Source organism: Arvicola amphibius, chromosome 8 (genome assembly GCF_903992535.2).
Source record: "Arvicola amphibius chromosome 8, mArvAmp1.2, whole genome shotgun sequence".
In the NCBI taxonomy this organism is placed as follows: domain Eukaryota; kingdom Metazoa; phylum Chordata; class Mammalia; order Rodentia; family Cricetidae; genus Arvicola; species Arvicola amphibius.
The window spans coordinates 19,879,081-19,894,090 of NC_052054.1; the positions used below are offsets into that span (position 1 = coordinate 19,879,081).

At 39.3% G+C, this 15,010-nt stretch overlaps 1 protein-coding gene across 1 annotated transcript in view; it reads right to left on the reverse strand.

The window, feature by feature from the left end:
• The window catches only part of Grm1 (glutamate metabotropic receptor 1), a 374,992-nt gene that overhangs the window by 15,812 nt on the left and 344,170 nt on the right, over positions 1-15,010 (reverse strand). The gene's annotated exons all lie outside the window — the stretch shown is intronic.

The following is a 15,010-nucleotide window of genomic DNA, read 5'->3' on the forward strand; positions in this document are numbered from 1 at the left end:
CTTTGGGGGAAACCAACTTTTATGCTGGAAACAGCCAAATAAAATATTTTTCAAAAGCCACTTGCAGATATTGGGACCGTGTCATGACAACCAGAATCCAAGGGATCAATAAGTCTAAGGAAGAGAACTTCAGAGGGAAAGCAGATAAGCTTCAAGCTATTCCTACCCTCAGGATATTTCATGATTCTTGATATACAAGAACAAATAAGGAAACCAAGTAGAAGAATAAAGTGTGGGGGAGTGGAGTAAGAGCCCTTTTAATCAGGTCATTGACACATACATTTGAATTTAAGTCTCCCAAAGAAGTCAGGACTTGAGGATCCAAATCCTGGAAGCAGTGAAGAAAAGAATGGTGGGATTGAAAAGTTTCATAAAATTACAGCCTACATTCAGTTCACTTGGTTCCATCATCAAACGATACATAAAGGAAAGAGACAGACCCATATGCAAGTGCAGGCAATTCCTGACTTAAACTCTTTTGGTTTTATGACAGTGAGAACATAGTAGACACTCAGTAGAAACTTTACTTTGAAATTTTAGTTAGTATTAACATTTGTGAATGAGGTAAATGTCTCTTTAAACAGTTTCTAGGGAATTATCTAGCTCATTTTTCTGTGACATGAAGATACATGCAAAGTCTTCATCCAAGAAGAGAGTCCTCAGTAAAATTGACCAAGCAGAACCCAAAATGTGAAGTTTCTAGAATCATGAGAAATCAATATGGTTTATAGTAGAAACTGAATGAAGACACATTCCTTAAAGCACACATAGAAGATGTAGTGTAGTACTAAATGTAGGAGTCAAATTCACAAAGCTCATAAATAAAACAGGGAATGCCCTAAAGAACTGGTGACTGGAAAATATACTTTATAGTAGGCATAAAAATAATTATTCTTAAAAAGTGATCATTCTAGCTTCATCAAAATTAACAACTCTCATTCTTCAAAGGATATGATCAATAAAACAAAGCATCAAGTCAGAGATATAGAAAAATGTGTAATATATATTACCATTGCTTGTTTTAATATCTAGACTTTTCAGTTCTTTTTACTGATTTAATGGCCTTTGAAGTAAAATATTAATACATATAGTAACATACAGAGATTTTAATAATGGTTGATATATTTTGCTTAAATATGTAATATACCCAGATATTCAGCATAAAAATTAACTATAGAAAATATTAGGGGGCTGAAGAGATAGTTCATCAGATAATACAAAGTTCTCTGATCTGCATGCATGTGCAATATATTGTGCCAAATACACACATACAGGCACACACAGAGAATAACTAAATGTAAAAAGTAAAATGATGTCAAAGATAATTGCAGAAAACTAAATGAGGGTTAAAACAGAATTCTAGTTCATGTTAACTGCACAGCCAGACAATGTAGTTATATTAAAACAGGAAGCATCTGAGCAAACATTTTTTTAAAACTTTTCTCAGTACTGAATTGGTAGTAATGAGGGTAAGTATTCTAGAAAACATGTAGGGCTATTATGAGATGTGAACATATGCTTTTGAGATCTATTGTTTCATTGGATTCTTGCTGTGCAAACAAAGGAATATGTTTGTAGTTCATGATAATACATGAACTGTCTGTGAATTTCTGGGCCAGATAGGATGAGAACATATATAGCAAATAGGGCATGAGACACTAATTTTCAGTTGATGCTTAAACGTGATTTTCTGTCTTAAAGCAATAAAACTTCACAAAACTATTTCCTGTTCATAATAAATTGAATATGGTAAGCATAACATGGGCATTACTGTCTCCACTACAGAGATAAAACAACAACCATTCTGAACTCAATAAAAAGCATTTGTGAAAACAAGGGATGTTGCTGTGGCCACAATAGGCATCATTCTTGAAACACTCTGGAATTGCCTTTAACCATTGCCTTTAGCCATCTATATTTTATTCTACTCTGTGCGTTATTATTCAATATCTTGACAAGTATCCTTCTTTTCTTGACTGGAAGCCCCTTCTCTACTGGTTAGCTCTCATAATACCAGAAGGTGATATGCAGGAACATAGAGAAAAATCAGCGGGGGTGTTAACTAGTCTTTTAACTTACATGCTACAATTCCAACTTGCCAAGCAAGAGGTACTTATTTGTGCAATAATGGCACCACTGTTATGCCTGTATCTGAGGCCCACTCCATACGGAAGAGATCATGTCTGGTATGTGGACCTGGTCAAGGGCTTGTGATTCAGAAGGTCATAGACTCTAAGAATGAAACTTCCATTTCTGTTCTGCAAAGCGATCATGTCAATCTGCCTTTTTTTTTTTCTTTCTAATTGCCATAGATTACTCCTGTCCTCATCCTTGATCAAAGAAATTTACATTTTAGCAAACAACAGTTAATGCAGTGACTCATGACTGGTCAGGATGCTAAGAACAAGTGATTATTGACTGCTCATCCTTCAGTGGGACACCGACACACTCCCTTGAAGGCTCCAAAAACATTATCGAAAAGGGGATGAAAAGAATGCAAGATCCAAGTGATAAGGAGAAAGACCATTAAACACTGTCTAGTGGGTGTGACCCGGTCTACCAAATCAAGAACTCTCAACAACTGAAGTTATCTGCATAGGCCTCTACAAGACTGACTCTTAGATGAGAACAAAGTTACGGGATCCCTACCCAGAGTGTCCGCTAATGGAGATGTCCTGGTGGAGGAAATCATTGTCTTTAGCGACGTGACTGTGATTCTCATGGGATGAGGACCACACCTCCCAGAAGGATCAGTTTCACCCCACCGGACTGGAAGACTACATTTCCCAGAAACACCACAATGGACAACCATGCCTACGCAGATTCTTATATATACCAGAGTTAAATCCATCCCCTTCCCTTTTTTCCTCCCTCCCTTGACCCGCACTGTGGAGCACCCCCCTTCCCGTAATAAACAATCCTCCCACGCACGTGGTCGCGTCCTGGGTCTCCCTTCCTCCGGCTCCGCGATACACCCCACGCCAAATAGAAGAACAACGGTGACCATTGAGATAGTGGTTAACTTCACTCCATGCCCATGTGTGTAGCACTGGTTAAACCCAGTGAGTCACAGAGCAAAGCAAAAAGACATAAAAGTCCAATTGGAGTGTGGTGGTACAAGGAGGAGGCAGTCATAAGATGGAAAGTGGAGAAAGGAAGGCGATGTGTAACCAGAACATATTATCTACATGTAAGAATTTGTCAAAGAATAAACTAATAGAAATACGGTCCAGCTTAAGCAATACTTTCTGGCAACATTTCCATACCTTTGGATTAGTTAAATATCCCACAGTGTTCTGTGACACTTGCATTTCTCCTTGACATTGACCCTTCAATGTGTAGTCTTTGGTTAAACATCACTTCTCACAAAGGGCCAGGGTCAAATCTATTTTTCCTACCCATGGGTTCCCTGTATTTGTTACAGTGTCTAGTACATGGCAGGTGCCTAAAAGACATCATTGAGTGAATGAGATGCCATCATTTATCTCCCAGATTCAAAGGGTGTATGTCTACAAACTTGAAGCCATTCTAAGCACCCAAGAAAAATGGATTGCGTCCTGGGATTTTGAAATTTTTGCTGTGCACATTATATGCAAACTAATATTGTTTGTAGGAAAATATCCCCAGCAGTGTTACTATGTTGAGATGTGCTTTTTTCTCTTGGGGTCTGTGTGCGGGAAGCTTAGTCATGCATGACTCCATTAAGAGATTATGGAACATTTTAGAGAAGGTGCCTCATGGGAAATGATTAGGTCATAGAAGATGCTGTCTTAGTTAGGAAATGATGTTGGTCTTTGGAATGAGTTGACTCTTAGATAGTAAACAGATACAGAGTAGCTTACACTAGGTGTTTTTTCTCATTCTACGCTTTGCTGCATCTGTTCCTATTTCTCTGCTATATTGTGATGAAGCTGTGAGCCCATATTTCATATACAATAATTTACAGGCAGGCTCACTAGCCACTAGGTAGATGCAACCCTGCCAAACAAGTAAGATAGCCACCTAACAAAGGCCAGGATGTATTCCTCCTTTCTCCTTTGTTAAAAATGTAAATCGCCTGGGGAGAGGTGTTTGCCAAAGCTGGTGACTAAGTTGCAGGTGTTTCCCTAGCCCTGCATCCCCCCCCCCCCCCGAAAGAAAATATTAATGAGCTTCCACTTTGGTTTACCTGGGGGTCAAAAGTTGTTTTGTATAATAAACGCGAGTAGTTCTTCAGGATGGATGAAGCCTGAGATGCCCTTCCGTGATGACTGTGTGAACTGTGTCTGATTATTTCCTCGCGACTTCGTACCGGTCAAGATAGGGAAAGATAGTTTCTATGTTGGGCCTACGGGCTCTGATATGAAGCCAACATTTCTAAACACAGGTGCTCGGTAGTTCATGTGGTCCAGAAGCATTCTAAATCTCACAACCTGAGTTACCCAGTGTGACTTTTTCATATTATTTATAATAAATACCTCTTTCACCTTTACTTAGGCTGGCTTAAGTTGGTGTCTATGACTAGCATCCCCAAAGTTCTAATTAATGAGCCCGCAGGCTCTGTCTACATAAGCCAAGTCTTCCAATCCCATATGTACTTTTTTCTTGAGTGCTCAGTCTACAAACTGCCAATATTTTTGCTTAGAGATCACCTTTACAAACACAGTCCCAAGGCTTGCATCCCTTGTGGGCAGGTAACACTTCATACTGGATGCTAAGGTGAACAGATGGAATGCAAATGACCTCATCTTTCTTTAGCTGGGGCCAATCATGGACCAGTTGCCAAGCTGTGGCAAACAGGGCAGCCATCCCCACACACATCTCATACTGAGTAGCTTTTTGTGACCCTATTTTCTGCAGATCTACAGTTTGCCATTCCACACGGCATACATAAAATAAGCTGGCAGTAGTAGTATATACTGTTTCCAGAAAAATCTTTCCTTGAATGTATAATACGGAGTTTTATGTTTTTATAATATTAATGTTACTATGTAACAATGAATGATAGTGACTTTGTGAGAACACTGAAGTATACGCTTTACAGAAATATCCTCATTTAATTTTAATAACTGTTAGATAAGTATAGGCATTGCTCTATTTTATGACAAATATGTAGATGCCATATAATCTCCTCAAGACTAGTAACTTAAAAGTAGGGAGATTTTTTAAACATTTGCTACAGACTGTTTATGTCTTCCCAAAATATAGATAATGAAGTCCTACCTTGGTGTGATGTTAAGAGGTAGTTGGCAGGTAATTAGATCATGAGGGTGGAGTCTCACAAATGAGAACAGGGCCCTCATAAAAGCACAGAAGAGAGCTTGTTTCCCTTTCTCTCTGCCTTCTGTCTTGTGAGACTCTGAGAAAAGATCTCTCATTGGAATGCAACAATACTGGCATTTCTCAGTCTCCAGAATTATGAAAACAAAATTTCAACTGTTTAAGCCACTTACCTATGATACATCTTGCAATGGAAGCCCTGACTAAGATAACATCCGACTCAAGTAATCCTTCTACATAAATTACCACATTATATTGTCGTTTAATGTGCCTACTTCCATTGTAATCGTGTTACATCAATAAAGTATAAATTCATTTGTGACATGCTCTATAGCTTATTTGTTTTATTAAATTCATAAACAAATAAATACATTGTTGCTGTAGCAGACACAGTTTACGAGTGATGAAAATAAATGACTTTGTCCAGAAAGCAATATTTCAGTCTCATTTCTTCCTCTTATCAGAATGGCTTTGACCTTTTCAAGCCTGTTCCTTATTTGCAAAGTGAAGTTATAAATGTACCTAGGGATCATTACAAATAATCTCATGAGCATGCTTCTAAATTAACTTTAGACCATATGTATTGACAAATGAGCCCAAAATCTTACGCGGGGAAGGTGAATATATCTCAATCACATAATTCATTTAAATGTGAAAGAATTATAAAAGGTAGCCTGTATTCATATGGGATTATCCTCTGCTTAAAGTTGTAATATAATCTGCTCGTTGTCTCAGTTTAAAACCCAAAGTAAAAAAGTGAATATTAAAAACAGCTATTTCTATGCCATTTGGTACTCAGTGTGACCTTTGCTGGGAAAAAGATAAGGCAAGGATTTGTGGTGACACCAATTTGCTGCTCTTGGTGGGAAAGAGGTTTCATTCATCCTCATCTTCCTGGGGTCACTCATGCTCCTTGCTCTTGAGCCATTGGATGACCCCCGCCCCCCACACTGTAGTATTTTCTTCCACATGCAAGGTACTTAATGAGAATGTTCCTGAATTTTATCTCTTCTATTTTACCCTTTCCTCATGTCATAATTTCTTTCATGTCTGCTCTACATGTTTGACAATTGAGCTTCAAATCCATAGCTCTTGTTGAGACCTTTATTTTGATGACCAAACTTAAATTTCCAAGTAACCCATGGACACCTCCATTTGGGTGTTTTAACACCATCTTCAACCAGTAACTCCAAATGCCGACTCATCAACATCTCCCTGTCTTACCACAGCCTTTAAGATTCCCATAATCTCATTCCTCCGAGCTTGGGATATAGGAAGGGTGGATATGGGAGCAGGGAAGCATATATCTTAATTTAAGGAGCTACCTGAGGGTTGTCAAGAGACTTGACCCTAGAGGGGTTCCCAGGTTTCCAGGGAGACGCCCCCAGTTAGTTCCTTGGGCAGCTGAGGAGAGGGAGCCTGAGAAGGCCAGTTCCTATAGCCATACTGATGAATTTCTTGCATATCACCATAGAACCTCCACCTGACGATAGATGAAGAAAATGACAGAGCCCCACATTGGAGCACCGGACTGAGCTCCCAAGGTCCTGATGAGGAGCAGAAGGAGGGAGAACATGAGAAAGAAAGTCAGGACCGTGAGGGAACCTCCAGCTGGCGACAGATGGGGAAGGTGACTGAGCCCCACATTGGAGCACTGGACTGAGCTCCCAAGGTCCTGATGAGGAGCAGAAGGAGCGAGAACATGAGGGAGAAAGTCAGGAACGTGAGGGGTGCGTTCACTCATGGAGACGGTGGGACAGAACTAAAGGGAGATCACCAACTCCAGTTGGAATGGGACTGATGGATCATGCGACCAAACCCGTCTCTCTGAATGTGGCCAACAGCGGGGGCTGACTGAGAAGCAAAGGACATTGGCGCTGGGCTCTGATTCTTCTGCAGGGACGGGCTCTGTGGGAGCCTTCTCAGCTTGGTCGATCACCTTCCTGGACCTGGGGGGAGTTGGGAGGACCTTGGACTTAGCATAGAGTGGGGAACCCTGATGGCTCCTTGGCCTTGAGAGGGAGGGAGGGGAGGTATGGGTGGAGGGAAGGGGAGGGAAGGGGGAGAAGGAGGGGCGGGAAGGGGGAGGAGGAGCGGAGGGAGGGGGAGGAGGAGGGAAGGAGATGGAAATTTTTAAATATAAAAAAAATAAACCATGAGAATGAAAAAAAAAAAGATTCCCATAATCTTGTGTTTCTTATCACCTAGAGACAAATTCTGACAGCCACAGTCTACTTTTATTTCATTACCTCATTTCCCTTAACTGTTTTTATGGTTCAGATGAATACAACTCAGGAAGAAAAAAAATACAATTTATTAGATTCAAGTTTCATGCCAGTGGTATAACTCAAGGCTTTTACCTTTACCTTTCTATAGTTACCTTGTCCCATAAACTTAAAAGGGATGCTGACATTCCACAGAAACCTTCATTGCACTTTGTGATTAATAGAAAAGGTATCTAACATTGCACTAAAAATTGGAGACTAACTATAGCTGTCATCTTCCTATAGTGCTAAGTTTATTCACTTTCTCCACCCTCACCCCATTCCATGGGCTTCATTTTTATCAGATTCATGCTATGGCCCAGAAGTAAATGGACTCTGTGTACTCTTCACTTATTCTTATGTGAAATAATGTCCCTGTAGAGTGATATGTTCTGCTGAGCAAATTACAAAAGTGAAGCCCAAGATACGATGCTATTTAAAATTCTTCAAACCTTCCCTAGGCTGCAGCATAGGACAACAGCCTTTCATGTCTGGGAACCTAAAACTCATGCAGGGCCTTTATCATGACACATGACACCCATATTAACTTATATTTGTGTCTCCTTCATTATACTGCAAGAATGTCAGTCTCTTAAATGTTGACTCTGAATATTGTCTAACATAGTATTAAATGCTTAAATGTTTCTATGTTAACAATTAAAACAATAATTGATTACATAAATGACAGAATCAATGGTATAAACTGCTGAGTAAATGTTCTTATCAAATAGTATAATTCTATAACAAATGTTTCAATAAAACTGACTAATGTTTTTTATAAAATAAAATTAAAATTACAATAATGCTAAAAACCATTATTTTATGATTTAGGGGAACATATGTAGTGGATAAGAGGTCCTTGTACACACAGATAAGCACCAGAGAAACCAAGAAAGCTAAACACACAGGTTTGTCTCTTCAATGGAGGGAAAAGTTTGTCTATCTTTCTCCTGGAATTCTGGGAAAGACTGTAGTTTATAGCCTGGTGATCACCTGGTATCTGTAGGGCCATGCTTCACCCCTATCCTCCAGAATATTATGTTTGTTGATCCCAGGCTTTCCTCCGTAAATCTTCAACATTTCTTCTAGGCCATAAAACCCATCCTTATGAGTAACATTACTTATACTTGACAACAGTCTAAGTAACTTCTGTGTTATCTTAGAGCCAGATTAATTCTGCCTCCCATGGGCATTATATTTACCACAGTCATTCTTAGACCCTAAATCTTGAACATTCTGAGTAAACAAAACCTATTGTTATGAAAGAAGCCAGACATACTTTGTAAAGAATGTAAACATGTCTTGAGTTTTGTTATACTCACGAAACTGAGTTAATTGTCATCAGAAAACTTTTAGCAAATTGTGCTGTGCTTAAATATGACTAAAGTAAATGACCTGGGGTCAGACTCCAGAAGTCTGCTCCAGCATTGGATAAGTCAGGTTGAACTGAGTTTCATTCTTACCTTCTCTATATCATTTTCCTGCCAGCCTGATGCTGGCAGGAGCCCCCACAGAAACAGTCTCAGAATATCAAGACCTTATCTCATGAGCCACAACAGGGTATAGGTTCTTATCAGAGCAGAGATGCATCTACCACTTCATTCTGATGTTTGTTGGCTGACTATCAGGTTTCTTCTCACCATCAAAGTAGGACAGAGAAAGCAAATGCTGACCTGGGGGATAATGACTAAAGCAAAGGCTTATTGAACAATTCCCAAAGACAAATAAGATCCTAGTAGCGTGCTATTGAATTTTTATTTCTGTCACTGTCATAGAATACCCCATGAATAGAGTTCAGAGGTGAAAGGGCTGACTTCACCTCTCAGTTCCAGGTTATAGCTCTTCACAGCACAGAGGTCACAGCAGCAGGAGCCTGAGAGAGTTGGTCACATCATGTCCCTAACTTGGAACAGAAAGTGACGAATGCATATACACTTTCACTCCTCATCAGGGCCTACTGTCCACACTTAGAGTGGGTTATTCCACCTCAGTTGACCCAGTCAAGTAAATCTGTCACATCCCAACCCAATTAAGACGACTCATTGAGATTCTCTTTCAGGGAGTTTTTATATTGTGCTAAGCTGTCAATAAAAACTAAGCATTGCAGGGGTGAGTAGAGGGATATTCTCACAGTAACATTCCATGCAGTACATCAATTAGCTTTTGAATGCAGAAAAAACAAAAGCCAGAAACCCATGCAAATGCTCGGAAAACACCACAGCAATCTAATAATCAGCTCATATGTAGAAGTGGGCATTAATATTACTCATGTATCAACTCCATACTTTCCTTGTGGTCATAGTTTGCTTTTATGCTCAATTAGAAGTACAGAAGCTCAGAAGAGTGTATTGTAACCTATCAACTCCAGCAACTGCCAAACTGAGCTCCACTGGTTTTATTTTAACTTGACACAATGTATAGTCATCAGAGAGGAGGAAACATCAATTGAGAAAATGTCTTAAGAAAAAGCAGGCTGTGTGTAAGTCTGTAGGGCATTTTCTTCATTAGTGATTGGTGGGAGAGGGCCCATCCCATTGTTGGTGGGGCCATTTCTGGGCTGTTGGTCCTGGGTTCTATAAAAAAGCAGGTATGCAGCAACCCCCCATGGCCTCCAAGTTCTGGCACTGCTTGAATTCCTGCCCTGACTTCCTCCAATGATGAATGCCAGTGGGTAAGCCAAATAAATGCTTTCCTCTTTAAGTGGCTTTGGTCACCATTTCATCACAATAGGAACCCTACCGAGGATAGTGATGTGGGATGCCCCTCCGTATGTTGTGAATATGTCTTATTACCATTGGTTAATAAAGAAGCTGATTTGGCCAATACTCAGGCAGAATAGAGCCAGGTGGGAAATCCAAGCATAGAGAGAGAAAGGAGGCAGAGTCAGGGAGATGCCATGTAGCTGCCAAAGGAGAAAGATGCCAAAACATTACTGGTAAGCTGTAACCATATGGTAATACACAGATTAGTAAAAATGGGCTAATTTAAGTTGTAAGAACCTGGGCTAACAGGCCAAACACTTTGTAATTAAGATAATTTTCTGAGTGATAACTCAGGACTGGGCAGCTGATGTGGGATTTCCCTCTGTATTTTGTGGATACCATTGGTTAATAAATAAGCTGCTCTGGGCCACTTGTAGCAGAGAATAGGGCAAGGCAAGACGTAAATTCTAAGCAGACAGAGGAGGAGAGAATAAGCAGAGACAATAAGATGGTGTGTGGCCAACAGAGGAGTAAGTCGCAACCTTGCTGGTAGGCCACAAACCTTATGGTAAAATATAAAATAATAAAAACAGGTTGATTTAAGATATAAGAGCTAGCTAGCAGTACACTTAAGCTATTGACCAAGCAGTGATTTAAATAATATATTTTCTGTGTAATAATTATTTTGGGTCTGGACAGGCGGGAAACAAATGAGTGGCCTTCGCCAACAGGCAGCCAAGAAACAAAAGTGTAGCCTCCAGTTACAGGATAGTTCATTAATTTCAATTTATTTAGCAAATCAAAACAACTCTGAGATTCCATCTTACACCTGCAAGAATGGCCAAAATCATAAGCACTGATGACAGCTTATGCTGGAGAAGATGTGGGGTAAAGGGAACATTCCTCCATTGCTGGTGGGAATGCAAATTGGTACAGCCCCTTTGGATATCAGTATGGTGATTTCTCAGAAAATTAGGAAACAACCTTCCTCAAGATCCAGTAATACCACTTTTGGGTATATACCCAAAGGATGCTCAATCGTACCACAAGGACATGTACTCAACTATGTTCATAGCAGCGTTGTTTGTCATAGCCAGAACCTGGAAACAATCTAAATGACCCTTGACTGAAAAATAGATAAAGAAAATGTGGTACATTTACACAATGGAGTACTACACAGCAGAAAAGAAAATGACATCTTGAAATCTGCAGGCAGGATGGATATGGATCTAGAAAACATCATATTGAGTAAGGTAACCCAGACCTAGGAAGACAAGTATCATATGTACTCACTCATAAGTGACTTTTAGGTATAAAGCAGAGAAAATCAGCCTATAATTCACAATCCCAGAAAACCTAGACAACAGTGAGGACCCTAAGAGAGACATCCATGGATCTAATCTACATGGGAAGTAGAAAAAGACAAGATCTCCTGAGTAAATCGGGAGCATGGGGACCATGGGAGAGGGTTGAAGGGGAGGGGAGGAAAAGAGAGGGGAGCAGAGAAAAATGGATAGCTCAAGAAAATCAATTTAAAAAAGACCAAAACATTTCAGTTTATTTAGGAAATAACTCAAAATGCTAGTTTGACAGTCTTATTAGTATAATTATTTTTAAATAAGCATACCACTTATCGAGTAGTTTTACTCCTTTAGTTAAGTAATGTCAAATAATTTTTGCTTTAAGAGGAAGTCATACCTAATTTGTGTTTAATGACTTCCCTTTTAAGTACACTGCCAAAAAAGAGAAAAATTTTTTAAATCTTTATATCAGTTCAGAACTAAGTATTTTCAGATTAAATAAATCTGTGGGACACAGCTAAAGAAAGTAGAGATATGAAAGGTAAATACATTTTAGTTGGCTTTTGCATTTTAGGTTATGCCTTAAGGACTTATATCAAAAACAAAAGTAAAATAGATGTGACAAAATAGCTAACCCAAATATGAAATGTATTGGTTAAACACCTCCCAAGTTTTCTTCCAGAAAATGCATAGCCAACGTTTTTTTTTTTTAAATGTCAGTTCTATCAGACATCTTACTATGACTAAAATTAAAAGCATTTAAATAAACTTGGCAAAACCAGCTATGCGCCATGATCTCTCCTGTGTATTTGGAGGAACAGGCTGCTAATAGAATGTCTCTGGACTTGTGAACCCCAAAACAACTGTAGGCCAGGTGGAAGCTGTTCATTATGGTGTCTGAACAGACAGCTGAACACCCTCTGCACACCATAAATGTAGGAACTGCACATTCAGGACGGCAATAAACTCATAGGGTGACATATTAGCTAGAGTTTTCAGCCCCTTGCTTTAGCTGTAAAACCCTGCCAGTTTTTGTTGCTGCAGAATATACTAGATTGTTTATGGTTTTGTAATTTTGGAGAAAAACCAAGGAAAAATGGCAATAAAAAAGGCAAAAACATGGGCAGGCACTGAGGTTATTGCTGTATTTTAAAATTACAGTCTTATGGAGAGTTACAACAGAAGCAAGAGGAAAATAAATGAAAAAAATGGAAATAATCAAATTATTGTTTTCCACAGAAACATAGTCCCAGATAGCATCTATGGTTCAGCTCACTTGCATGGAACATATTGAAGAAGCTACAAAGGGTGCTCAGAAAGCTGCAAGTTATCATTATTAACTGGAACTAAATTTATCAACAGAACCCTCTGATAAATCTTGGTAATTTATAGTTAATAGTTTACTGGTGAAAATACATCTTCCAGAACAACCAAATCAGCTTAGATTACACCAAACTTCCCTTTGAATGAAAAATCCCAAATGAAGTTAATTTCTAAATTTGTGATTGAGAAAGCAGTTTGGGTGTAGGAGTCCAGTCCAAATATACAGTGGCCCTGGCTGCTCAGGAAGTGCCAGGCATCTCTCCCGTGATGTCTAAGAGCCCTGTGGTGTCCCAGTAGCAAGTATAAGTCTTTACTCACAGTTGTCTCGGACAGCTTTCCCATCCATTCACAGAAAAGCACATTCCTGGACATGAGCACAAGACATCTCAATCCCAGAGATTCTCAGAGCAATAATTTTGAGAAAGGACACATGACCAAAAAAATCACTAAATTTTCTTAAGAAGTAAAATCAAGGCAGTAGCATGGAACTAGATAGTAGATGATAAGGTGAAATTTTTATGACTTACTACCTGTGACTACTTCAGTTTAAAATGCCCCTCGCCCAGTTTGTGTGCTGTCTGTGTATATGTGTGAATGTGAGTATATGAGTGTGTTCGGCATGGGCACTCGTGTGTATAAGGAGATTCTCGTACCTGTTGAGAGCATGTGGGGACCAAAAGAGCAGAGAAGGATGTTTGGCGTCCTACTCTGGTGTTCTATACCTTATACCCTTCCTTGTTGGACTCTCTCACCGAAGCTGTAGCTAGGCTGGCAACCCAAAAACCCTAGCAATCCTCCCTTGCTTCCGCCTCCCTCCATCCCCCATAATGCTGGGATTACAGGAGCTCAACCATCCCTGGCTTTTTATGATTGTTTTTTAAAAAAAAAAAAAAAAACTCAGACCCTCATTCTTGTGTACCAAGTGCTCTTACCCACCGAGCCACCTCCCTCACTCCAAGGATGTCTTCTCTTCTGACGTTCTGCCTTCTCTCACCTCGTAATAAAACTGCTAGGATGCTATTTCACAGCTGTCTACTGGGGCTAATGGTCGTTTTAGCTCATGCAATGGACATGTAGTTTCGCTCTCATGCTACGAAGTGTCCGGAAGTCACTATTGATGGGAAGAAAAATCACGACAAGGAGAAAGTCACTGCTAGGCACTTTTTTTTATGACTAGCAGCTTGTAAAGGACGTGAAATGAGAAATAAGCATGAAGGGTTGGCTTCATTCTAATGCTGCTAAGTGTTAGGGATGTTTTCATTTGAATTAATGACTATGGAATTCAAAGATTTCTCCCCCCCCCCCAATTCTGCATCACAGCCACAGATTATGATTTCTGTGAGATGTCCATATGTGGTTTACAAAATATAGATCTTAATGCATGTAGAAATATATATATATATATATATATATATATATTAAGCTAAGAAATTTTATACCAATTTAAGACAGGCAAAAACAAGCTAAAGGAATTTGCAGTTAAAAGTTACATAAATTTGTAGACAATTTCATTTCCTTGGCTACAGGGAAGGAAGTGACATCCATCCCTCTTACCTGCTAGTTGACTTACATGGGTGTAATAGCTATAAAATGCTATATGTGATGCACCTGTTGCTATTGACATCATTTTTAAAGCCATCTCAAAGAGTCAATGTAACCCTACTAATGGTACATCATGGTACATCTATGCCATTTTTGTTTTGCTTTGTTTGGTTGGTTGGCTTTTTGTTGTTGTTGGTGGTGGTGGTGTTTTTTGTTTGTTTCTTTGCTTGTTTGTTTGGGGTTTTTTTGAGGCATGATTTCTCTGTGTCACCCTGGCTGTCCCGGAACTCATTTTGTAGACCAGGCTAAGCTCAAACTGACAGAGATCCACCAGAAACCTCTGCCTCCTGAATGCTGCAATTCAAGGCACAAATCACCACTGTCATGCCCATGTCATTTTTTAAAATTATAAATACTGTATAAAATGTGTTTTCATAAGCCTTAGCAAGATGGTACTTACAAATTTTAATATAATCATGAAAAACAGGAAAATCTTTATCACGGAAACTTTATCATCCAGAATTACCAGAATGTAAATCATTTGGACTTTGATGTTCAAGTTTAGGGCTCCTTATTTATTTTTTGCTTTGTGACTAGAAAACTATTATGATCATGACCA